This window comes from Peromyscus maniculatus, chromosome 7, assembly GCF_049852395.1.
Source record: "Peromyscus maniculatus bairdii isolate BWxNUB_F1_BW_parent chromosome 7, HU_Pman_BW_mat_3.1, whole genome shotgun sequence".
NCBI lineage: Eukaryota > Metazoa > Chordata > Mammalia > Rodentia > Cricetidae > Peromyscus > Peromyscus maniculatus.
In genome coordinates, this window is record NC_134858.1 from 80,401,414 (window position 1) to 80,426,622 (window position 25,209).

Genomic DNA, 25,209 nt, shown 5'->3' on the forward strand with positions numbered 1-25,209 from the left:
GAGAGGTTCTGAAAAATCCATTAATACCACCGAATAGCATACAATTCTGATTTTTGAACTGAATTATAAGGACTTTGAACCACTTTACTTAAATTTTCTGATTTGTAACCTGCCTTTCCTTGTTTGTTGGCATCTGTATAAAATGTACGAACTCCAGATATGGGTTTTTCCTGTACAATTCGAGGCAAGATCTAATCAGTTCTCTTTATAAGATCAATTCTATCGCTTTTGGGATATTTGCTGTTAATTTCTCCCAAAAAATTACTGCAAGCTCTTTGCCAAGGTTCACTTTCTGTCCATAATTTTTCAATGTCCTCCTTAGTTAAAGGTATGGCAATTTCTGCTGGGTCTATTCCTGCTAATTGACGAAGTCTCAATTTTCCTTTCCAAATCAAGTCAGAGATGTTTTCCACATAAGTTTTTAATTTTTTATTTGGTTTATTTGGTAAAAATATCCATTCCAATATAATATCTTCACTCTGCATTAATATTTCTGTAGGAGAATGCCTAGAAAGTAAAATAACCAAAATGCAATCCAGCTTTGGATCAATACGATCCACGTGCCCTTCATGCACTTTCTTTTCTACCAAGGCCAATTCTCTCTCAGCTTCAGGTAATAATTCTCTTGGACTATTTAAGTCCTTGTCACCTTCTAAGGTTTTGAACAAATTAGTCAGTTCATCATTTTTTACCCCAACAATAGTTCATAGATGAGAAATGTCTCCAAATAATCTTTGCAAGTCATTAAGAGTCTGTAGTCTATCTCTCCTAATTTGCACCTTTTGGGGTCTAATTTTTTGTAGTTCTATTTTATATCCTAAATAATTAATAGAATCTCCTTGTTGTATCTTTTCAGGAGAAATTTGTAATCCCCAGCAAGGCAAAATTTTCTTTACTTCTTCAAACATTCTTTCTAAAGTATCTGCATTTGAGTCAGCTAGTAAAATATCATCCATATAAAAATAAATTATAGATTTAGGAAATTTTTTACATATCACTTCCAATGGCTGTTGTACAAAATATTGGCACAGAGTTGGGCTATTCAACATTCCCTGTGGGAGGACCCTCCATTGAAATCTTTTAACTGGTTGAGAATTATTATAAGTAGGCACTGTGAAAGCAAATCTTTCTCTGTCTTTTTCTTGTAAGGGTATTGAAAAGAAACAGTCTTTTAAATCAATAACTATGAAAGGCCATCCTTTTGGTAACAGAGTAGGCAAAGGAATCCCAGATTTTAGAGAGCCCATTGGCTGAATTACCTTGTTAATTACTCTAAGGTCTGTTACCATTCTCCATTTACCAGATTTCTTTTTAATAACAAATACAGGAGAATTCCAAGGGCTGGTTGATTCTTCAATATGCTGAGCATTTAACTGTTTTCCTACCAGCCCTTCTAAAGCCTGGAGTTTCTCTGTTGTTAAAGGCCATTGCTGAATCCATACAGGCTTGTCTGTTAACCATTTTAAAGGTAGAGCTGTTGGTGTCTTTGGAAGATCATCAGTTGTTGTGTCCTGTTCTTGTATAATATGGATGGCTGGTGACCACTCATTAGAATAATATCTTCTAATATTTCTCTCAGAAACATGTGCTAGTTTTATTATTTGTTTCTGAGGTTGGAGGGATGTTAATATGAGTATTCCATTGTTGCAACAGGTTTAATATAGACTTCCATGTGTTTATTTGGGACTGAACAGCTGTGGGACCAGGAGGGACAGAAACTTCCATCTATAATTCCCTACTTCTCAAAAATGTCTATCAGATATGCCAGGCCTTGGATGCCCCAATGTTACAAAAGAACTTTCAGTGACTGTCCAGGCAGCCTGATGTCCCTGTTGTTAGGTAACATTTCACCCCTCTGGGGTCTTTGATGGAGTTAAAGACCAAATAATACGACTTAAAGTTTTCCTTAGTTATGATAAAAGGTAAATTAGGTATAAAATTTAGATTCACAAAGATAAGATAAATAATACTTTCTCTAATTTTGCCAAATACAAATGGATTGGATATAACTGTGATTCTTACCTGATTACTATTTTTATTGTATGCAATTTTACTATGTTAAAGCTAACCTTCCTTTTTAATTAAACAAAAACAGAAAAATGCTATGGAACCATCTTTGTACACTGGAAATATGTATTACTCTCATTGGTTAATAAAGAGTTGACTGGCCTATAGCTGGGCTAGAAGAGATTAGATGAGAGAGCCAGACTAGGCAGATGATGGAAAGAGGAAGGGAAGAGTCTGAGGAGTCTAGAGTCAGATGCAAAGGAAACAGGATGTGTAGAAAATGAGGTAACAAGCCATGAGTCACTTGGTAGAATTTAGATAAGAAATATGGGTTAATTTAAAATGTAAGAGTTAGCTAGTAACCAGCCTGAGCTATTGACCAAACATTTATAATTAATATTAAGTGTCGGTTATATGGGAGTGGCTGCTGGGACAGAAAAAGTCCGACTACAGAGAGAAATACACCAACTTACTTCCAAAGGCAGAATCACATCAGACCTCTGACCAGCAATCCTAAAAGCCACAAAAGCATTGAATGATGTGTTTCAAGCCCTGAAAGCAAATAACCACCAACAAAGATTCAGCAAGGACAGCTTTCAATTTGACAAAATAAACAGGAAAAAGCAAATTCTCACTCAACGTAAATAATGTCTAATTGGGTATTCTGTCTTGAGAAGTAATAAGCTACCCACCAATAACAACAGCCAAGCAAAGCTTGTGCCATGCACCTCACTATGGCATGCACCTCACCAACAACTCCAGCTGTTTGAGAGGCCACGGTGGGAGGAACACAAGTTTAAAGCCAGCCTGGGCTACACAGGACCCTGAAGAGTAAATTAATAAAGTAGAGTGAGTGAACAATATCAGCGAAGCCTCTTAGAATTTATCTAGGTCCTGCTAATCCTTTGTTGCTTTTGTGGGTGGTGTTTGCTTTTTTATTTTGATCTTTATCATTTTAGTTACCTGAGTCTGCTGTTCAATGTGTGCATTGAGAGTATTGCTTGTACCAGGCACTGTTTTTGCCAACATAATTCTAAGCCAATCCATGCATCTGAGCTACCTACCCCACCCCATACACAGAAGCTCCTGCTACCACACCCTTCCCATATCTCAGAAATCGCTGTGCATTTTTTTTTTACAGGGGAGAGCGCAAATGCAGTCCCCCACTACCACAAATCATGCAGTTGAGTTTCCCGCATTTGGGGAAATCGCAGAGGTCAGCACATCTGGAGTGCAATGGATAAGCCTCGCCCTGGGAAAACCACCTTCGTGATCATGGTATCTCCCCTGCCAGGTAAGTATTTTTTATTTATTTATTTATTTATTTATTTATTTATTTATTTATTTATTTATTTATTTTTTGGTTTTTCGAGACAGGGTTTCTCTGTTTAGCTTTGCGCCTTTCCTGGAGCTCACTTGGTAGCCAAGGCTGGCCTCGAACTCACAGAGATCCGCCTGGCTCTGCCTCCCGAGTGCTGGGATTAAAGGCGTGCGCCACCACCGCCCAGCTGCATTTTTATGTCCTATGGGGCTTCAGGATGGATAGTGGTCAGCCTCCCAGGCACCTGACTCATCCTGCTCAGACAGAAACCATAAGTGCATTCACTGCAGAGATGGTGTCCTTCAAAGTGGCATTTTCTGCAGTTGGCACTTAGCCTGTCAGGAAGATTTAAGCAGGGAGATGGGGGTGGGGGGCTCATATCCAAACAGTAGTTTCTGCCTAGGTGTATGATCATTGTTTCAAAGAAACATGTTAATTTTTTAAAAAGACATGCCATGGTCGTGGAGACTGTTTTAATTTCAATGACAATGGGAGAATACTGCCAGATCCGTGAAATATTAATTAAAATTGATGTTTACACAATCATTAATATTGAAACCAAATGACATGTTTGAGAATAACTGCCAACCAAGATTACTACATCCAGCAATGTCAACTTTAAAATCAACATCTTACTTTTTACCTCCTACCCACTGACTTCATTTGAACTAGAGTGCTTGTGGGGGTGAGGAAGACCTGGTGGGGACCAGTGTGGCAAAGGAGGAAAGAGCATAGGGCCCAGTAAACCCTGGTCACCATTAGTGACTGCTGACAACTTCACCACAGACAAAGGTGAATAGTGGTCCCCAACCTATACTTCACATTAGATACCTACACACATACAATATGCATGCCCCATGTGGCAGAAGCACTAACAATACAAACAGTTCCATTCCCTCCATCTTTTATTCTTCGCACCTTTGGGAACTGAACCAAGGCCCTTACATATACTGGACAAGTATACTACCACTGAGCTGTATCACCAGCCCTACTTCCCCTGCGCTTAAGAACTCAAGCAGATTGTATTTTCTCATCAACTGGCATCAACTATGGCAATGAGATTTGCTTTGCCAATGGATATAAACATAAGTGTACACAGTTACTCCTGGATAAGAAATGTAAGAGCTAGGGGCCAATTCTCTGAGTTCTCTTCCTCTGCCTCATCAAGTAATAATATCTCAAAGACTACAGCATCCACAGGCATGCTCCTGGTCCGATGCTTTATGCAGTCTCCCTTGTCTGGCATGGACCAGGAGTGAAAAGTAAACTTCGGATGTGTCACTGGTTTGTGCTTTTGTTTGGGGTTTGGTTTGCATCAAACATTATTTATCAGTGCAAACCAAGTCCTTTATCTGTTGTTCAGCTGTACAACCCACAATGAAATTCCTTCCTCTGACACTGTAACATGGACTGAAACCTTGTCACTAGTGGGCTGCTCGATATCCTTTTATAAAGACATGGTAACCTCACAAATTTGAATCTCTGACATCTACTTAAAGGTGTTTATCTGTGTGCCTGTGTTTAGGTGTGTGTGCCCAGATGATGGCACAGATGGCCAAGGAGCCAAGAGTTGACATAGATTCTCTGAAAGTTATCTGTGAGCCACCTGATGGAGGTGGTAGGAACCAAACCAAGGTCCTGTGCAGGAGCAGTACTCATGATTGACAGCCAAGCTATCCTTCCAGCCCTACAACTTCTCTTTTAAAAATGTAACATAAAAAGGAGCAATTAAACATATATAGTTTATATACACTCCATAGTTATGGTTGACTATGGAATACAAACTACTGCAGAAAAGTTGAACAAACCGAGCGGTCAGCTCACAAAAACAAAGAGCATCGTAAGGAGCTTTGTTTAGAGGAAGAAGGTGAAATGAATAGTCTTGTATCTACTGAGTAAACTAAACCCATGCTTTACAAGTCACAACAATTTTTTAAAGCACCCAAAGTCAGACTTCATAAGTAAATTCTGACAAAATTTTAGGGAGGAAACAGTGCCAATTCTACTTTCAAAAATTCCAAGTGGTCCAGGAGTAGTGGCACACACCTGTGGTCTCAGTACTCAAGACATGGAAGCAGGAGGATCATGAGTTGAAAGATGTTTGGGCTATTTGATGAGTTCAAGGCTATCCCAGACTACCTAGCAAAACACTTTTATAAAAACAAAGATATTAAATGCACAATAACATTTGCTGACTCATTCTATGATGACAAAATTACTCAGATATTAAACATGTAACACGTTATAAAGAGAAAAACTAAGATATTTCCCATAAATATAGATATAAAGCTCTTTGACAAAATTCTAGGGAATATAATAAAGCAATACATAAATGTAATTTTATGACCAAATAAGGATAATCATGAAAATGCAAAGTTTGTTTAACATTTTAAATCAGTCCATGTGATTAATTATGTTAATGTAATGAGAAAAAAATCAAACTATAATCATTTCAACAGGAGCAGAAAGAGAATAAAAGACTAAAGCAGAAATTTCGTTCCCGGCACCCACAATGGGCAGCTCACAAACCACCTGCAGCTCCAGGGAGCCGGGTGCCCTTTTGCACCCTCTGGAACTGGCACTCATGTGCATATGCACAGGCAGATACACAACTAGATACATAAAACAACATCAAAAGTAAAAAGGAAAATACATAGTCATGTGCTACATAATGAAGTGATAGTTATTGAAACATCAGTGGTCCCATAAGATTATAATGGAGGTGAGAATTTTCTATTGCTTAATGATGTCTTAGTCTTTGTAACACTTTACCGTAACATTTTAATCACATGTTTGTGGAGATGCTATGTAAACAAACCTACTAGACTGCCAGCTATAGATAAAAGTATAACATACAATTATATACAGCACATAATGCTTCATAGTGATAATAAACAACTGTGTATGCAGGATATTATACATTTTATCATTGTGGACTATACCTATGTGAAACAGAACACAGTGCCATGCCAGCCACACACATCTTCATTGCACTGAGGCCACACCAAATGACTCGCCTACCCATTCTGTGTTTGTATATGCACACGTGATGTTCACAGAATGCAGGAATCTCTAGTGATAAATTTCTCCAAATGTATCCAGCCATTAAACAGCATAAAACTACATCATGCAGACAACAACTATAAGAAAGGTAGAATGGCTGTACCAATGACAGAAAACTACCCCACGTAACTGAATGTTGCAGCTCACAAAGAGGGATATTTTAAAACAACAGAGGGGTTTTCACGCCATCTGAAAATATAATAACCATAAGCATTCATGCACCTAACAACAGAACACCAAAATACATGAAGCAAATATTTTCAGAAATGAGAGATACATAGGAAATTAGCAATAGTAGAACCTCTAGCACTCTCCTTTCAATAATGGATAGAACAATTAGGCAAGAGATCAGCATGGAAACTGGGGGCTTGAAGACACCTACAGACCAACTAGACCTTTTAGAAGAGACTCTTCTTTGAAAACATTGTAGCATTGTGAGAGACGATCTCTAAGATACATTGTGTGTTAAGGCCACAAAACAAGCCTTAATACACAATAATAGAAAATATGAAGCATGTCTTCAGAATGCAACACGCTGACATTAGAAATTGATAACAAAAAGAACTCTGGGAAACTCAGGAGTGTGTGGAATTAAACAACGCACTCCTAAATAGTGAACGGCTAAAGAGGGAAATCCAAATTGAAACTAGAGAGCATTTTGTCTTGAAGGACAGCGAAGACACAGCACATTTAAACTCATAGGACATAAACTCAGCAAAAATAATATTGAGAAGGGAAAATATGGTTGAAAATGTCCAGTTGAAAGTAAAAACAATCTCAGAGCAGTCCCTTGAATTCCTGCCTTAAAACCAGGGGAAAGAAGAGAAAAACCAAGCATAGAGGGAACAGAAGGAAGGAACTAGCAAAGGTTAGAGTAGAAGACAACAGAGAAAAGACAGTGAAACCAAAAGGTAAATTCTTTGAAAATCGATTTTAAAAAGAAAACTTTCACTAGAGAGAGCGGTATCAAATTCCTGGATCACAAATGAAAGAAAGAAAATGACACCGAACACAAGACGGTAGGTCTGACAAGCGGGCTCGCTCTCCAAGTAAAGGGGCGTGCCATGCGAACCTGAAGATCTGATCCCCGGAGCCCAAGCACGTGGTGGAAGGAAAAAGGCAACTCCACTAAGTCATCCTGTGACTTCCCCATGCACTCAGGCACGCATGCGTGCATGCAAAAAGTAATGGTAATAATAATAACTGGAAAAAGTGAAATACAAGAAAGCAGAAGGACCCAAAGCACTCGATAGGTGGGTACATGTGGCGGCTGTCACCTTGTTTTCCTGTCTTAATAGTAAGAGACAGATGGCCGTTTGAAGTAAAATTTACGATAACGTTATGTTGTGTGTGGAGTTCTAAACGCAGGTGTAAAATAACGTGACAGTGTTACAACAGGGAGTGTACAAAGTCACACACCTTAAGGCGCTCATTGTTTCCATCAAGTGGTGTGACACAAAGTCTAAGTCAATGGTAACATGTCAAGAATAAAGATTGCCACCCGAGATCAACCTCCAAAGACCTTTCAAAGAAGCAACAGAGAAATGAAATGGAATCTTCCATTCAGCCCAAAGAACGCAACTGTACTGAAAGATGATTGAAAAGATTGCTACCTGGGATAGCCCATCTTGTAAAAATCGCTACACAAGTCATCTAGAGTAGAGTATTGCTATATAGAGACAGTGAGAGGTAACTGTCTCGTGGGCCAGCATAAGGATCTCTGGCTGTGTGAACTTGGGTATCCACATCAACTCACTGAATCTTTTTTTTTTTTAATTTTACAACACCATTCAGTTCAACATAATAGCCACAGATTCCACTGTTCTCCCCTTCTCGCCCCCGTCCCCCTCCCCCCAGTCCACCTGCCATTCCCACCTCCTCCAGATCAAGGTCTCCCCCGAGGACCGGGATCGACCTGGTAGACTCAGTCCAGGCAGGTCCATTCCCCCCCTCCCAGACCGAGCCAAGTGTCCCTGCATAAGTCCCAGGATTCAAACAGCCAACTCATGCAATGAGCCCAGGACTCGGCACCAACGCACAGCTGCCTCCCAAACATATCAAGCCAAATGACTGTCTCACCCATTCAGGGGGCCTGATCCAGTTGGGGGCCCCTCAGCCTTTGGTTCATAGATCCTGTGCTTCCATTCATTTGGTTATTTGTCCCTGTGCTTTATCCAACCTTGGCTTCAACAATTCTCGCTCATATAAACCCTCTTCTTTCTCACTAATTAGACTCCCAGTGCTCCACCAGGGGCCCAGCCGTGGATGTCTGCATCCAGATTCCTCAGTCCTTGGATGGGGTTTATGGCACAACTATCAGGGTGTCTGGCCATCCCATCACCAGAGTAGGTCAGTTCCTGGCGTCTCTCGACCATTGCCAGCAGTCTTTTTTAGGGGTATCTTTGTGGATCTCCGTGGGCCTCCCTAGCTATCTGCTTCCTCCCCTTCTCATGTGGTCTTCATTTACCATGGTCTCCTATTCCTTGTTCTCCCTCTCTTTTCTTGATCCAGCTGGGATCTCCCACTCTCTTTCCCTCGACCGTCACCCTTCATTGTTCCCACTCATGACCAGGCTGTTCATGTAGATCTCGTCCATTTCTCCGTGTCTTTTTTGGGGGTCCCGTTTTCCAGGTAGCCTCACTGGTGATGTGAGTAGCAGTCCAGTCATCCTTGTTCCACATCTAGCATCTTCCTATGAGTGAGTACATACCATATTTGTCTTTCTGAGTCTGGGTTACCTCACTCAGGATGATTTTTTCTAGATCCATCCATTTGCCTGCAAACCTCATGATGTCATTGTTTTTCTCTGCTGATTAGTATTCCATTGTGTATATGTGCCACAATTTATTTATCCATTCTTCAGTTGAAGGGCATCTAGGTTGTTTCCAGGTTTTGGCTATTACAAACAATGCTGATATGAACATAGCTGAGCAAGTGCTCTTGTGGTATGATTGAGCATTTCTTGGGTATATGCCCAAGAGTGGTATAGCTGGGTCTTGGGGGAGATTGATTCCCAATTTTCTAAGAAAGCGCCATATTGATTTCCAAAGTGGTTGTACAAGCTTGCATTACCACCAGCAGTGGAGGAGAGTTCCCCTAGTTCCACATCCTCTCCAGCATAAAGTGTCTTCAGTGTTTTTGATCTTAGCAATTCTGACAGGCGTAAGGTGGTATCTCAGAGTTGTTTTGATTTGCATTTCCCTGATGATTAGGGATGTTGAGCAATTCCTTAAATGTCTTTCAGCCATTTGGGTTTCCTCTGTTGAGAATTCTCTGTTTAATTCTGAAGCCCATTTCTCAATTGGACTGTTGGTCGTTTTGATGTCTAATTTCTTGAGTTCCTTATATATTCTGGATATCAGTCCTCTATCACATGTGGGGTTGGTGAAGATCTTTTCCCATTCTGTAGGCTGTCGCTTTGCCTTGTTGACCGTATCCTTTGCTCTACAGAAGCTTCTCAGTTTCAAGAGGTCCCATTGATTGATTGTTTGTCTCAGTGTCTGCACTACTGGTGTTATATTTAGGAAGTGATCTCCTATGCCAATGCGTTCAAGACTATTTCCTACTTTCTCTTCTAGCAGGTTCAGAGTAGCTGGATTTATGTTGAGGTCTTTGATCCACTTGGACTTAAGTTTTGTGCACAGTGACAGATATGGATCTATTTGCAGCCTTCTACACGTTGATATCCAGTTATGCCAGCACCATTTGTTGAAGATGCTTTCTTTTTTCCATTGTACACTTTTGGCTTCTTTGTCGAAAATTATATGTCCATAGGTGTGTGGGTTAATGTCAGGGTCTTCAATTCGATTCCATTGGTCCATATGTCGGTTTTTATGCCAATACCAAGCTGTTTTTATTACTGTAGCTCTATAGTAAAGCTTGAGGTCAGGGATTGTGATGCCTCCAGAAGTTGTTTTATTGTACAGGTTTCTTTTAGCTATCCTGGGTTTTTTATTTTTCCATATGAAGTTGAGTATTATTCTTTCCAGGTCTGTGAAGAATTGTGTTGGTATTTTGATGGGGATTGCATTGAATCTGTAGATTGCTTTTGGTAAGATTGCCATTTTTACTATGTTGGTCCTGCCTATCCATGAGCATGGGAGATCTTTCCATTTTCTGACATCTTCTTCAATTTCTTTTTTCAGGGACTTAAAGTTCTTGTCATATAGGTCCTTCACTTGCTTGGTTAGTGTTACCCCAAGGTATTTTATGTCATTTTTGGCTATTGTAGAGGGTGATGTATCTCTAATTGCCTTCTCAGCTTCTTTGTCCATTGTATATAGGAGGGCTACTGATTTTTTTGAGTTGGTCTTGTATCCTGCTATGTTGCTGAAGGTGTTTATAAGCTTTATCAATTCCTGGGTGGAATCTTTGGGGTCACTCAAGTATACTATCATGTCATCTGCAAATAGGGAAAGCTTGACTTCTTCCTTTCCAATTTGTATCCCCTTAATCTCCTTATGTTGTCTTATTGCTCTGGCTAGAACTTCAAGTACTATATTGAATAAGTATGGGGAGAGTGGACAGGCTTGCCTCGTTCCTGATTTTAGTGGAATTGCTTTGAGTTTCTCTCCATTTAATTTGATGTTGGCTGTTGGTTTGCTATATAATGCCTTTATTATGTTTAGGTATGTTCCCTGTATTCCTGATCGCTCCAAGACTTTTATCATGAAGGGGTGTTGGATTTTGTCAAATGCCTTTTCTGCATCTAGTGAGATGATCATGTGGTTTTTTTCTTTGAGTTTGTTTATATGGTGTATTACATTGATGGACTTTCGTATGTTGAACCACCCTTGCATCCCTGGGATGAAGCCTACTTGATCATGGTGGATAATTGTTCTGATGTGTTCTTGGAGTCTGTTTGCCAGTATTTTATTGAGTATTTTTGCATCAATGTTCATGAGGGAGATCGGTCTGTAGTTCTCTTTCTTTGTAGCATCCTTGTTTGGTTTAGGAATCAGGGTAATTGTAGCCTCATAGAAGGAGTTTGGTAATGTTCCTTCTATTTCTATTATGTGGAACAATTTAGAGAGTATTGGTATTAACTCTTCTTTGAAAATCTGGTAGAATTCTGCGCTGAAACCATCTGGACCTGGGCTTTTTTTGGTTGGGAGACTTTTAGTGACTGTTTCTATTTCCTTAGTGGTTATTGGACTATTTAAATAGTTTATCTGGTCTTGATTTAACTTAGGTATGTGGTACCTATCCAGAAAAATGTCCATTTCTTTTAGGTTTTCCAGTTTTGTGGAGTAGAGGTTTTTGAAATATGACCTTATAATTCTCTGGATTTCCTCAATGTCTGTTGTTATGTCCCCCTTTTCATTTCTGATTTTGTTGATTTGGATTCTCTCTCTCTGTCTTTTGGTTAGTTTGGATAAGGGCTTGTCTATCTTGTTGATTTTCTCAAAGAACCAACTCTTTGTTTCATTAATTTTTTGTATTATTCTCTTAGTTTCTAATTTATTAATTTCACCTCTCACTTTGATAATTTCCTGGCGTCTATTCTTCCTGGGAGACTTTGCTTCTTCTTGTTCTAGAGCTTTCAGATGTGCTGTTAAGTCACTAGTGTGGGATTTCTCCAACTTCTTTATGTGGGCATTTAGTGCTATGAATTTCCCTCTTAACACTGCTTTCATAGTGTCCCATAAGTTTGGGTATGTGGTGTCTTTATTTTCATTGATCTCTAGGAAGTCTTTAATTTCTTTCTTTATTTCTTCCTTAACCCATTGGTGATTCAGTTGAGCATTATTCAGTTTCCATGAGATTGTAGGTTTTCTGTAGTTTTTGTTGTTGTTGAGATCTAACTTTAAACCATGGTGGTCTGAGAGAACACAGGAGGTTATTCTAATTGTTTTGTATCTGTTGAGATTTGCTTTGTGGCCAAGTATGTGGTCGATTTTAGAGAAAGTTCCATGGGGTGCTGAGAAGAAGGTATATTCTTTCTTGTTAGGATGGAATGTTCTATAGATATCTATTAGGTCCAATTGGGTCATGACATCAGTTAAGTCCTTTATTTCTCTGTTAAGTTTCGATTTGGGAGATCTGTCCAGTGGTGAAAGTGGGGTGTTGAGATCTCCCACTATTAATGTGTGGGGTTTTATATGTGGTTTAAGCTTTAGTAATGTTTTTTTTACATATGTGGGTGCCCTTGTGTTTGGGGCATAAATGTTCAGAATTGAAACTTCATCTTGGTGGATCTTTCCTGTGATGAGTATGTAATGTCCTTCTTGATCTCTTTTGATTGATTTTAGTTTGAAGTCTATTTTGTTGGATATCAGGATGGCTACCCCTGCTTGTTTCTTAAGACCATTTGATTGGAAAGTCTTTTCCCAGACTTTTATTCTTAGGTAGTGTCTGTCTTTGAATTTGAGATGTGTTTCTTGTATGCAGCAGAAAGATGGGTCCTGCTTTCGTATCCATTCTGTAAGTCTATGTCTTTTTATAGGTGAATTAAGTCTGTTGATATTAAGGGATATTAATGACAAGTAATTCTTCATCCCTGTTATTTTTGGTGGTAGTGTGTGTGTACTTCTCTTCTTTGGGGTTTACTGTTGTGGCTTTATCTATTGCCTGTGTTTTCGAGTGTGTATCTGACTTCCCTCGGTTGGAATTTTCCTTCTAGTGCTTTCTGTAGGGCTGGGTTTGTGGATAGGTATTGTTTAAATCTGGCTTTGTCTTCGAATGTCTTGTTCCTTCCGTCTATGATGATTGAAAGTTTTGCTGGGTATATTAGTCTGGGCTGACATCCATGGTCTCTTAGTGTCTGCATTACATCTGTCCAGGTCCTTCTGGCTTTCAAAGTCTCCATTGAGAAATCGGGTGTTATTCTGATGGGTTTACCTTTATAGGTCACTTGGCCTTTTTCCTTGGCTGCTCTTAATATTCTTTCTTTATTCTGTACATTTAGTTGTTTAATTATTATGTGTCGAGGGGACTTTTTTGGGGGGTCTATTCTGTTTGGTGTTCTATAGGCTTCTTGTATCTTCATAGGCATTTCCTTCTTTAAGTTGGGAAAGTTTTCTTCTATAATTTTGTTGAATATATTTTCTGTTCCTTTGAGTTGGTATTCTTCACCTTCTTCTATCCCTATAATTCGTAGGTTTGGCCTTTTCATGGTGTCCCAAATTTCTTGGACATTTTGGCTCATGATTTTGTTGGCTTTAGTGTTTCCTTCAACTGATGAAACTATTTCTTCTACTGTATCTCCAATGCCAGAAATCCTCTTTTCCATCTCTTGCAATCTGTTGGTTATACTTGCATCTGAAGTTCCCGATCTTTTACTCAGGTTTTCTATTTCCAGCATTCCCTCTGTTTGTGTCTTCTTCATTTTTTCAATTTCCCTTCTCAGTTCTTGGACTGTTTCCTTTGTTTGTTTCATTGCTTTTTCATGATTTTCTTTCAGTGCTTTATTGTTTTCTTCCAGTACTTTATTGTTTTCTTGCAGGATTTTATTGTTTTCTTCCAGGACTTTATTGTTTTCTTGCAGAGCTTTATTGTTTTCTTCTAATTTGTGTGCCCTTTCCTCTAGTTGTTTACAGCGTTCTTCCAATTTTCTTGTCTTTTCCTCTACACAAGCATCTACCTTCTTCATGATGTTACTCATAAGGTTACTTTCTTCTGCTTCTTCCAATTTTTGATGTTCAGGTCTAGATGTTGGAGGCGGGCTAGGTTCTGGTGATGCTGTATTGCTCTTCATTTGTTGTATGTACTTCTGCCTTGACGTCTGCCCATCTCCTTGTGGTTCCTTCTTGGTCTTATCAGTGTACTTGTTTCAGAAAGAGCTGACAGATTCAGGAAGTCTCTCTCTCTTGTCCAAAAGGGAGTTCTCTTGTCCAACTCTCTGGTCCAGAAGGGAAGTCGGGGGCAGGATGGGAGCTGGGGGCCGGTCTCTAAGTCTCAGGAAGTGGTTGGGGTCTCGGGCAGATGGGCGTGGGGGCAGGGCACGGAGATTGCAGGGGCTGCCGGGGGCTTGGAAAAGGGGATCCCTCCCGGTGGGGCTAGAAGGGGACCTGCCCGGTGGCCAAAGCCTGTGGCCAAGTTGGGCAGGTCTTCCCGGAGTGGCTGGTGCCCAGGGATGGGGTCCGGGTTGGACCCGGATACTCACCTCTGGTCCAGAAGGGAAGTCGGGGGCAGGATGGGAGCTGGAGGCCGGTCTCTAAGTCTCAGGAAGTGGCTGGGGTCTCGGGCAGATGGGCGTGGGGGCAGGGCGCGGAGATTGCAGGGGCTGCTGGGGGGCTTGGAAAAGGGGATCCCTCCCGGTGGGGCTAGAAGGGGACCCGCCCGGTGGATAGAACCTGAACTCACTGAATCTTATGGGAGAACATTAAAACTCACCAAGATAGATGCCATGACGATAACATCACATACTACCTAATTTACTGGAACACAGACATTTCTCAATAAGTATTTATTGGATTAGTTCAGTAACATGCAAACAAACACAACAGATTTTTACATGTGACTAGCACAGAAAAAAAAAGCCTACAAAATATTAGCTATGTTTTTCATTTTCACTAAAAATCCCCAAGGATAAGCCAGGCCTGGTGAACACATGGCTGTGATTTTAGCTGAGGCAGGAGAATCACAAGCTCCAACTCCAATAGCATGACCTACCTGGCACGCAAATAAAAAAACCCTCACAAATGTAGGTTGTAGTAACTTTCAAAAGACGCCAGGTGGCGTCAGATAATAAAAATTATTAGCACGTTATAATCCTCTCCAGGAGGCCATTGTACTATAAATTGCAAAGTACATATATTTATGAAATGTTAAGGTTTAGCTTTCCTAAGTCAATGTACAAATTTCAATCGCTTTTTTAGTTAATTCCCAGTTCAGCATCAACTCCATATGGTATATCTACCTTTGCCCCATCAAGCGAAAATCAGGCCAAGGCTCATACAGTACAGGCAAAACAGTTTTAGGCTCACCTCTCCCAGCAAGTAGGCATTAACACAGAATGATAGATGGGAAAATGGAAGCATAGGGTCAAAATTAGGACTCTTTTTTGTTTGTTTGTTTGTTTGTGTGTGTGTGTGTTTGTTTGTTTGTTTGTGTGTTTGTTTGTTTGTGATGACAGGTGCCCTCTGTTCCTACACATCACACCTTTCCACTCAGAGCTGTCTCAACGGTAGTGCTTCCCTACCTTTGTGCAGCAGAGTGGTCAATGACATGTATGTTCTCTGACCCAAGGTAATTCTGGGAGGTAGAGAGAGTCCTTATCATTTTCCGGAAGAGTAAAACAAAGTTCAAAGAGACATGATCACTTCCTGGGGAGGCAGGGAGGAGAGCATAAATCCACAAGATGCACCCTGGGTTCAAACCCGGGTAGTTTAGATTTCAGTGCCTGATTTTTGTCCATGTTGATTTTCATGTGAAATCAAATCTTACCTACAATGAAGTGGAATGGGCTAATATATATTCAGACAGGACGGAAAGGAAACTCAGAAACAGCTCTTGGCATATGTAAGGGGTGACGTGGCACATGGGTGGTATTTCAAATCAGTGAGGATGAATGATGGTCTTTCCAATGGACTATGCCATGACAGCATACTCACTTCACACCACACGCCAAGCTCCAAGTGGTCCAAAATTTTTATTTTAAGTAATAAAATATATTTACCAATATTTCTACATGCGCTATATATCTTTACTCACATTTTCAAAGGATGTATATATCTTAAACATACACCCCAGTTCCTCTCTTAATCTCTACCTGGCCTCCCACTTCAAGTTCCCTTCCCCCTGCTTCTAACAATCCACTGAGTCCAGTTAGTGTACGATTATCTACTGGTACACGGACAACCTACCATAGACCACCCCTCAAAGAAAAGTGGCTCTCCTCCTGTGGCAGCCATTAAACCAAGAGCTCCATTAAACCTCAGCCAGGGTGGAAGCTCAAGAAGCCTTCCCACCTCCATGTCTGGATTTTTAAGTAGCTTAATCTTGCCCTAGTCTAGGCCAATGTCCAGAGGACAGCACTTCATGTACCCTTACCCATCCTCTGCCTCTTACATTCATTTTACCCACTCTGCTGAGGTATTCTCCACACCTTGAGGGGGGATAGTCCATACAGATGTACCACCTATTGCTGAACGCTCACAGTCATTTCTTTTCAGCACTTAGAACAGTTCTGAATCTCTGCATTAACCACCACCCACTAATTTGAGAAGCTTCTCCCACCAAGGTTGAGTTACATTCATCTATGAATAAAAACATAGATATTTTAAAAGCATTTGGCAACATGACCATTTAGTAAAACACCAAAAGTTTTCCCCTTAGACCTATGACTTCCCCAGCCCATGTGCTTTGACCGTGTTTAGAGCTCCAGGCATGAATTCTCTCCTGTGACATAGGCCTCGAATCCAATCAACAGTTGACTAACACAATAAACAGTGTCACCACTGTTGCAGCATCTTGACTGGTAGGTTAGTATTATTGCATGCAGGGTCTGGTGCTTTGTTCTCCCATCAGCCCACATACCACCTTCCAACACCAAAAAAAGCTAATCAATAGGGAGAGGTTTCTGGTCGATCAGGATGGCTTTTCTATGTCCTACGTCCAATATACTCTCACCCTAACCTTCCACTTCCAATTACTCATGCTGCTGGCTTCTTTCTATTGCTGCTGCTTTGTTTTTGTTTTAAGACAGGGTGTTACTATATAGCCCAGGTTGGCATTGAACACACAAACCTCCTGCCTCAACCTCAGGAGTGCTGAGATTAAAGACATGTATGACCAAGCCTTGCCAGCTGGCTTCTTATCCATGTTTGTTTTATAGGTCGTTGTTTTCCCAACACTATCTAACCCATAATCAAGTAGGAGAAAGATCCATGAACTAGATCCTACACAACTCAACTGCAATTATGACCTCAGCTATTTCAAACTTTTGGGAGCTCAGTTCATTTTCTCCTCACTAAAAGAAGCTGACCTGGGTGGTCGAGAGTCCAAACTTCTAGGATTCTCCTTCAACAGTCTCTCCTCCATCACCACAGTTAGATGAAGGTAATAAACAACCACCCTTCTTCTGGGTTAGATCAAGTAAGATAGGAAATAGAGAAGACAGATAAATAGTAACCAAAGCCGTGTGGGGTTTTGTTGTTTTTTTACTAGTGTGAAGATGGTTGACATGACTGTATGTATGGCCACAGGAGCATGGAAATATCTTCCTTCCCACGAAAGAGTTGGATGTTCCCACCCAACCAGACTCTCAGTCTCTCCTCACAGCACAGCAGAGGGGAAGCGTAAGAAAGACTGCAGCACCCAGCCAGCAACCACAACACTTTAGCCAAAGAACTGGTTTCAAACATGGAATCTGGTCATACAGTTCTCCATTCCTCTCAGTAACTGGCCTCATTCAAAGGTTTTCCCCTTTCCTTTAGGAAAAAAAAGAGCGTGTAAAATTTTCTAAACCATCACTATATCTATTCTGTGCAGCATTTCCAGATGAATCATCTAAATGCATGCCCTCACAGGGGTTGCTGCATATAATCTGATCTATGACTCAGGAATCCTGAAGTCCTGGTTCCTTTACCTACATGAATATGATGGGAAATCTCCTCTACCACTGTGTAAGAAATTTTCATCCACAGTACGGCATGGTTAGATGATTCTTCTCTCTGTCAATTCAAGTTTCAAAGACTTTAACTGTAGCCTAAAATCCCTTAGTGTGCAGCTGTCCCTGAATGACTAGTGAAGATGTGACGTCATCCTCCATGGCTTCCTAGTCTGTCTGGCAAACAGACTTCTAGCCCATCTAGTACTCTCTTTGTTGCATCATCTACATGGTATCTCCACTCTCAACAGGGCTTTTCCAGCTGCTCTTTCCTCTAGGAGATCCATCATAAACAGCACATCTCTCTGAAGCCTCCTGGATTTTTCCAGAGAGAAGTTACAGCATGTTCAGGTATAGATAGGGAGCCTATTTGTCATATTCTTACCTGAGCCAGGACTGTGCAATGCCCTAACTGTGTCTCTTTCACTCTCCCAGGAGGCATTTATTTAACACAAGTTCTAAACAATGGGCAAATGTGTAAATGGGATGCATGGTTATTTCCAGGCCAGATCTCCTTCCGGTTCTTCCCTATTCTGTTGTAGCAACTTGGCAGCTGTATAACTAGTGTCTGTTTCACAATATCAGTGACATGAAAGACATAGAGGACTACTGCTTGGTTGAGCAAGTGATTTGTTACCACAGCACAGCACAGCCTGGTCTGACTTACCTGCAGAAAGAAGGCTGGGGGTCACATGTCAATGGCTAGTTTCTCAGCGGCATACAGAGAGACTGATAGAGCCATGGTGCTGGAGGCCCAGAATCTATCTCATATACTCATGAGTTCATACCAGTTGTCGTACATAAAATAGTTAAGGTATATAGTAACAATTTATTGCTACATATTGTTTTATTTTATAGATCATATCATACGTCATTATATTATTTTTTAGCAAATACCAATGTATTTTTTCCTTCCTATTTTGGATGCTTTTTTTTTTTAAGCCAAAAAAATCCCAGATTTTCCAGCAGTTCTCAACCTATGGGTCAAGACACCTTTTGGGGGATCACACATCAGATAGCCTACATATCAGATGTTTACATTATAATTTATAACAGTAGCAAAATTACTGTTATGAAGTAGCAACAAAATAATTTTATGGTTGGGGTTCACCGCAGCATAAGGAAATATATTAAAGGGTTGCGGCATTAGGAAGACTGAGAACCACTGATTTAGACTATGCACCTTAGGACCCACAATAGGCTATGGCAAGTTGCCCTCCTCCTCATTATTTGCTGAATTTCATGTCATTTTTAACCACTTTCTAGCAACTTAAAGGACTTAACAATTGGGGTCCTGAGAGCTTAGTAACCTTCTTGAAGTTCTGTAATATAACTTGAAGCTATAGCTTTATTTTAGTAAAGATTAAGACCAATTAAAGTATCGGGGACTAAGGGGGTCCAGCCACTCGATATTCCCCTCCCAGGGTCTGGGAAGGATCTACAACCAGCTGATAGTTAATTTTTGATGAAAAGAAATGAATCTATGTACACGAGACTCCTAGTTCATACACTTTATTAATTCTGTGATAGTTCTCTCTCTACACAGCTTCTATTCTGCTCTCATGTCTAGCTCCTTTCTTGCTTGATTTCTCTATATTTATCTACTGTCCCCTCTAGGTTCTATCTTAATTCCTTCATCTAGTTCTGTCCCTTCTAGGTTCTCATCTATCTAGTTCTTTCCCCTATCAGCTCCTCTCCCGTCTCCTTCTCTCTCATCTGACTCTTCCTCATCTTGTTATTCTCCATCTGGCTCTTCCTCATCTTCCATCTTGTTCCTCTAGTACTCTTTTCTAGCCCTTCAATCTAGTTCTTCCTCATCTCAGTTTGTTCCTCTCAAGTTCTTACCCATCTAGTTCTTCCATTCTCTTTTCTCTTCTCCCCTCCCTTCTGCCCTGGAAGTCCCGGTATATAAAGGGAAGGTCCGAGCTAAATTGTATAAAGCTATTACTTAATGTCTACCTGACCTAGGCGGTGTCCCTTTGTGGAATTTACCTTAAATCAGGAGACTCGCCTGTGGGTTGTTATCACTGTTAGTCCTCGGAAATTGGGCGACCACCTGGGTGGTGTCTCCTTTAGTCCTTGAAAGTGGCTAGGGGAGATATCTGATTCCAGAGAAAGCCTTTCCTGAGGCTGTTCTCGAAATGCCTGGAATGTCTATGTCTACAGAGTGATCAGTCCACATTGTTAGCCCTTCTTAGGGAAAAGTCAATTGGGAAAACTATGAAGGCACACATGATTTTCATAACAGAAGACAGCTGATATATAACAAGCCAAGTAACACCAAAAACTCCTTGGGATTTGGCTTCCTCTGGAGGAATTCCCTGATTCCTCCAGGTAGTGACTTTGCCATAACCAGCTGAATTCTTATGATATATTCCTGTGGCCTGCAGCATTAAAGGTCAGCTTGAGAATGTTAGAAATAATTTCGCCTTCTCTGTACATTTTCTTAGAATTTTGATTTATTTTAAACTTTATTATGGGGAATGTCAGGAATATACAAACTGCATACTAGTTAGTATATAGTATAATATAAATGAATTCCCACTTATCTGCCACCCAAATTCTGTGATTAACAAGGTTTTACCCAATTGCTTAATATACTTTTGTGGTTGTTATTATCGCTCAAATATTCATTTGTAACGACTTGTTTTACTATTGTTGTGTATGTTAAAGCTAATCTATTCACTTTAGTATGGATCTCTTTAAAATAATATGTTTTCATGTAATTACATTGTCATTTTATTAAAAATTACCAATTTCTAATGTGATCTTGTAAAATTAAAATAGAAAAAGAATAATTTTGTTGGGTAAATTATTTTGTTATGCTACGCAGTATCCTCTTAGCAAACACAGAAACGCTCTGAATTCACCATAGAAGTGGTTATGTGTCTGACTTTCCTGTCAGCATCCAAATGGAGTCAAAGGTTATCTCTGCTCCTCCCACTAAAGCCTCATCCCTTGAACTCTGCCCTCCTCTCTGTCAAGGCCATTTCTGTGGCTGCGACAGCACACTTTTCCTTCTCAAGGTCGCCTTACGATGAGTGGTACCGAATTGTGGAAGGGGCTGCCCAGACCCAAGAAAGTCAGGACTCCCCAAGCCAGGGGCTGCCTTTGGCTTCACTTATTGTTATATGTATGTTTTGATTACTTTTTCATTCACATGGAAAAGAGAGTTAGGAAACAGCAGAGGCTTTGAGACTGTGATGTCAGAAGTGTGTGTGGCTCCAAACAGTGCCCCTGTCATGTGACAAGTTGCGGGCACTTCATCAACACGTCTGGGACCAGACTGCTTCGGAGTTCAGATTTTTTAGTATGTGTGCATATATAATATGTTTAGAGTAAAGCCAAATGCTAAACTTGAGCACTGGAAAGACAAAATTCATTTATGTTTCTTACAAACCCTAGACACAAAGTCGGAAAATATCTTATACAATACTTTTTAATACTTTTGTTCATGAAATAAAGTTTCGGTTTTGCAGCAATTATGTTGACATTCACATAGTTTCAGACTTTGGACCGCTTCTGATTCTGAAGACCAGAGGAAGCATGCTCGGCCAGTACTTACAACCTTTGATAGATAATTAAGCAAAAACCAACCTGCTAATAACAAGGTGGGCGTTAGGAGCATATGTCCCTATGCAAATCAGAATGCCAAGTTTTCATTTTCTAATCTAGAAGATGGCAATATGACTTCCTCGTCCACATTAGCATTAGCATTGCAAAGACTAAGAGAATATGCAAAGGGGATTTAGAATCCACAGGGAGAAGTTGTGGGGAATGGAACTTCTTTGAAAGACTCACCAGGCTTTCTAGCTCATCACTATCATCTGATGTGGGTGTAGGTTCTGAATGCTTGTCTTATCATAATTCATAAAATTCCAGAGGACAGACCTAGCCCCAGGCCACCTGCAAGCCTGGTCAGTTCAGTGCATAAGACAGACCCAGGTACTAGAGCTGAGACAGCAAACTGGTCCACAGGAGGGGGGGGGTGCGGGGAGGGGCAGGTACACTGGGTCTTGAGTCTTACTTAATTCAACAAGAAACTGAATTTTAATCCTGGTCCTCAGGCATGGCAGCACAAACTCGTAATTCTAACATTCAGGAGGCTGAGGAAGGAGGATCACAGCTTGGAGCTGTGGCTACAACATAGCTACTTAATGAGTTCAAAGCCAGCCTAGGCTTCAAGTGAGACCTTGGGGAGACAGCTTAGCAGCTAAGAGCCCTTGCTGCTCTTCCAGAAGGCCTGAGTCCAGTTCCCAGCATCCACGTCAGGTAGGTCATCTCAGCTCCAAGAAATCCAGTGCCGTTTTCTGGCCTCATTAGGCACCTGCATGTACATAGTATTCACTCATACACATAACACACTAATAAAAATAAATCTTCTAAAGCAATTAGAAATTGTTGAAGGTATTTGCTCGATGTGTGCATTAGTTAACTTATTTTGTTGCTGTGTAGCAAAATACCTACCAGAAGCAATTTAAGGAGGGGAGGCTTTGTCTTGGCTCACTGTTCCGGGTAGAGCAGAGCACAGCAACAGGACTCTGAGACAGTGAATCTACAGTCGGGAAGCAGGAGTCATGAATGCTGCTGCTCAGCAATCCCCCACCTTCTTTTTTTTTTTCCTGGTTTGGGACCCAAGTCCATAGAATGGTCCCAACCATATTTGAAGTGGGTCTTGCCACCTTAATAAATCTAATCTAGAAAGTATCCTACAACCGTGATCTGTTTCCCTGGAGATTCTAAATCCTGTCAAATTTATAATCAAGTTTATCCATATCGATTCCACCCTTCCTCAGCCTGGTACTGAAACACATCACTGTACAGTGTAGCGTAATGAAAGTCTTTCCCCCCAATAACAGATTATTCGAGCATGCTTACCCTTCTTCCTATGGTGATGGAAGGCATCATTTAACAAGAAGTGCTGTGTGGCTTCTTAGGCTTTTCCAGGTTGGCAGCATCACATTGGTCTTGTCCTTCTGGGCTTTTGAGTTAGTTGAACCAAAGCGTTGTACTGTACCAGGTGATGTGGTAGACAGGCTGGCTCCCATGTGACTGAAGGGAGGTAGTGCACAGAGTGGGTGCTCTGGACTGGGATGATTCACACTGCGAAATTTTCTCACGCTACCCACAACGGGCCACCATTTACAACAAGTTATTGTTACGAGTTATTCGTTACTGGAATTTCCCATTTGGTATTTTGGACAATCGCTGACCACGGTAACCAAAACCACAAAAAAGTTGACCAGAGGACAAGGGGGTGTCCATGCAGAACTGACTGGAACACTGCCACATGCAGCTGTTTATGTACCTGTGGCTGGGTTTGGCCGAGTTGAGCGGTTAGTTCCCTTAGAGACACTCATGACCCACGGAATGTAAATATTTACCATCTAGGCCTTGACAAAGCATGTTTGCCAACTCTCATCTCGAATCTAGATTAACTGTGCAGCACAACAAAGAAATAGAATTGATCCTGCCATGAGCTAGAATCCAGATAACCGAAGGGGCAATAATGGAACAATTAATAAAATTTGGATGCCTGTAGACTTAATCATAAAATTTACCAATATTCACTATCTGGTTTTGGTCATTATATTGTGACCTTATATGTAAAATGATAACAGCTCAATAATCTGGGTGGACAGTGTATAAAAATTCTTCCTAGGATTTTTTCAAACTTTGTGTGGAGTTTAGAAGACAAGGATACTGAGAGAAACATGGACCCTGAGGAGTGGCCTTGTTCTGCCTCTGTCCTCTGAGAAGGGTAGAATTTGAAGGTGTACAAGGATGAAAGGATGTAAACAAATCAACGAAAGGTAAAGTAAGGTTTGTGCCTAGAGAAAACTACCTCCGCAGTGTTGTGAATTCATCTTCTAAGGTTTATTCTTATTCTAACTATATGTGTATGATGGCAGGTGAACATGAGGGCCACTGCCTGCATAGGCCAAAAGTGTCACATCTCCTGAAGCAAGAGCTATAATGGCTGTGAGCTACCCAACAAGGGTGTTGGGACTCAAGCTCAGGTCCTGTGCAATAATAGCATGTGCTTTTAACCACTGAGCCCATATTTTGAATTCCTAATTCACCTGTAAGTTACCACAAAAATTTACTTTGAGTTCTCCCAAATTATGAGGTGATGATATCATCAATAATGCCAATATTAGACCATTCAACCCCACGTAACAAGAAATGAGAATCCCAAACTAGAGTTTCCAATTTTCTATCATAGAGGCATTTCCACATGATATACTGCATCTTCTTTCCTTGGACCTAGTTCCTTTCTGTCTTTGGAATTAAGCAATGAGTATTCTATCCAAGCAAACAACACTATCACTCAGACAGGTCATTGAAACACAGATTCAGGAAAAAGATCTGTCCGTAGATTTGACATTCCTGGGGATGGGATTATAGCAAAGCCTCTAGAGCTGAGTAGGGTGTGTGTCAGAGGCCTGCAGTGATGCAAGGTGCAGAGCAGATGCTGTGGATTGCTACAGAAAGCCTAGGCTGCTCCTAACACCCACTCTGTACGGCTTATACCGTGGGTTAAAGTTCAAAAAGTGTGACAGACAAAAGGAGGCACTGGGAGACCGGGGCCCACTGGGCCTGATCCTTTATCATTCCCACCGCTGGAACCAAGGGCAACAACTCATTAATTTCACATTAACAATCCTGAAGCTATAAAAATAGATGGTGGGAGGGTTTTTTTTTATGGATAATGAAATATGTCACTAATTATATTCAACGTTAATTTCTTGACAATATGTGCCAACTTGTTCTTTTCTTCCATTTTTAATAATAAAATGAGGAGCCAGGCTGGAGCTGGAGCTCGGTGGTCCGGGATCAGCCTATTTGGGCTGTTTACCGGGACGTGATGTGTTGTTTTGATTAGCTGGGAATAGAACTGCGGAACTACAGCTCACGACCAGGCTACACCTCCATCCCAGCCTTTCATTTCATCTTAATCAGCCTACATGGGAGTGCCCCAGACATTTCCTTTACATCAGGGTTACATCTGTGTCTGGATCACCAGGAAACAGTTCTGAACTTAAGGAGTTTACAATCCCGCAGTGAAGAGAAGTGAGCCACCAATGATAGCAGCTTATACAATACACACAGGAAGACTTGTCCTTAACCAAAGGACCAATCAGAGCCTCAGATCAAAAAACATTTCTGCAGGGCTGTGACATGCGCTAGGCCAATGAGGGGAAATAGAGAGAGTCCCCTAATGAAAAGGACTATTCTGTGGACTTCAATCATTTGCTAAATCAAA

The 25,209-nt window shown here is 40.8% G+C and overlaps 1 long non-coding RNA gene and 1 other non-coding gene across 2 annotated transcripts; both read right to left on the minus strand.

Moving 5' to 3' along the window:
• Nucleotides 1-1,277: 1,277 nt before the first annotated feature.
• LOC143274295 (uncharacterized) lies at nucleotides 1,278-23,255 on the minus strand. Its single transcript, XR_013052862.1, has 3 exons — nucleotides 22,821-23,255; nucleotides 22,410-22,497; nucleotides 1,278-2,559 (listed from the first exon to the last, which is right to left on the minus strand). It is a non-coding gene; the product is annotated as an uncharacterized LOC143274295 (long non-coding RNA).
• On the minus strand, nucleotides 3,146-3,309 carry LOC121826581 (U1 spliceosomal RNA). The gene has a single exon (XR_006068841.1). It is a non-coding gene; the product is annotated as a U1 spliceosomal RNA (small nuclear RNA).
• Nucleotides 23,256-25,209: the final 1,954 nt, after the last annotated feature.